Source organism: Chelon labrosus, assembly GCF_963514085.1.
Source record: "Chelon labrosus genome assembly, chromosome: 16".
In the NCBI taxonomy this organism is placed as follows: Eukaryota; Metazoa; Chordata; class Actinopteri; order Mugiliformes; family Mugilidae; genus Chelon; species Chelon labrosus.
The window spans coordinates 275368-277500 of record NC_140349.1 but is presented as its reverse complement, the minus strand read 5'-3'; positions in this window follow the sequence as shown (position 1 = coordinate 277500).

The window sequence follows — 2133 nt, the reverse complement described above, 5'->3', positions numbered from 1 at the left end:
AGCTTCCTAGCTAACAGTAGCTCTTCCCTTCTAACAGTAGCTCCTCCTAGCTTCCTAGCTAACAGTAGCTCCTCCCAGCTAACAGTAGCTCCTCCCAGCTAACAGTAGCTCCTCCCAGCTAACAGTAGCTCTTCCCAGCTAACAGTAGCTCTTCCTAGCTTCCTAGCTAACAGTAGCTCTTCCCAGCTAACAGTAGCTCCTCCTAGCTTCCTAGCTAACAGTAGCTCTTCCCAGCTAACAGTAGCTCCTCCCAGCTAACAGTAGCTCCTCCCAGCTAACAGTAGCTCCTCCTATCCTCCCAGCTAACAGTAGCTCCTCCTAGCCTCTCAGCTAACAGTAGCTCCTCCCAGCTAACAGTAGCTCCTCCTAGCCTCTCAGCTAACAGTAGCTCCTCCCAGCTAACAGTAGCTCCTCCTAGCCTCCCAGCTAACAGTAGCTCCTCCTAGCCTCCCAGCTAACAGTAGCTCCTCCTAACCTCTCAGCTAACAGTAGCTCTTCCTAACTTTTCAGCTAACAGTAGCTCCTCCTAGCCTCCCAGCTAACAGTAGCTCCTCCTATCCTCTCAGCTAACAGTAGCTCCTCCTAGCCTCCCAGCTAACAGTAGCTCTTCCTATCCTCTCAGCTAACAGTAGCTCATCCTAGCCTCCCAGCTAACAGCAGCTCCTCCTAGCCTCCCAACTAACAGTAGGTCATCCTAGCCTCCCAGCTAACAGTAGCTCCTCCTAGCCTCCCAGCTACCAGTAGCTCCTCCTATCCTCTCAGCTAACAGTAGCTCCTCCTAGCCTCCCAGCTAACAGTAGCTCTTCCTATCCTCTCAGCTAACAGTAGCTCATCCTAGCCTCCCAGCTAACAGTAGCTCCTCCTAGCCTCCCAGCTAACAGTAGCTCCTCCTAGCCTCCCAGCTAACAGTAGCTCCTCCTAGCCTCCCAGCTAACAGTAGCTCTAGTATTGATGTCTTTCTTTGTTAATCTCGGATATAATAAGCGACTTTTCTTTCCTACGACATCATTAGTCAGAGCATGAAGCCTCCTGTGTCGTTTGGCTGCAGCTCAAATCCTAAATTCCGCTGGATTAAATAGTTTGGAGGAAAATAAGGCAAACATCTGTTGAGAGGAAACGAGAGCATGAAGTCGTGCTGAGCAGCCGGAGCTCATATTGTTGGCAGCGATGGAGCAGAAAATGTGGAAATGTCAGTAAACGCTGACCCAGACCAAGATGTTTGAGATGAAGAGAACTCCTTCAGATGTAAAAGAGTCGGACAGAAACCAACCAGCCGGTAAATCAGCCGGCAGCACAGAGCCGGTGTTTGGTTTGACTGCTGAAATGATCGTCAGTGATCTGGTTTAAGAGGAGCTGGACTGAGACAGGAGCTGCTGCTCAGCCTCAAATACTACATTTAAAGCTTTAATAGTTTCATTATGGGGCATATATCAACACGTCTTCATTCATATGTCCTCTAATCAATCAGAGCAGCAGCTGAGTCTCTGGTACCTGTTCATACTTCACCTCATATCTACATTATACCTTCAGTTTTTCATCTTTTGTCTTTTGCTGTCTGCTATAAGACCGACTCTGGTCTGGTCTGGTTTGATTTGGTTTGGTCTGATTTGGTTTGATCTGATTTGGTTTGATCTGATCTGGTCTGATTTGGTCTGGTTTAGTCTGGTTTGGTTTGGTCTGATCTGGTTTGATCTGATCTGGTCTGGTTTGGTCTGATTTGATCTGGTCTGGTTTGGTTTGATCTGATCTGGTCTGATTTGGTCTGGTTTGGTCTGGTTTGGTCTGGTTTGGTTTGGTCTGATCTGGTTTGGTCTGATCTGGTTTGATGTGATTTGGTTTGGTTTGGTCTGGTCTGATCTGGTTTGGTCTGATCTGGTTTGGTCTGGTTTGGTCTGGTCTGATCTGGTTTGGTCTGATCTAGTAAGTTTCATTCATTCACAAACAGCTGTTACATTTCAGTCAGATCAACCGTTTCAACGCTGAACCTAAAGCAGGATGCATTCTGGGAGGTTTAACTTTTAGTTTTCAGTTTCAGATGCTTGGACAGGTCTCTCGGTGGCGGCTGTCTCAGAGTGTCTCAGTGAGTGTCTCAGGGTTGTAGCTGTCAGGAAGACAACCTGCAGAAGCTCCAGC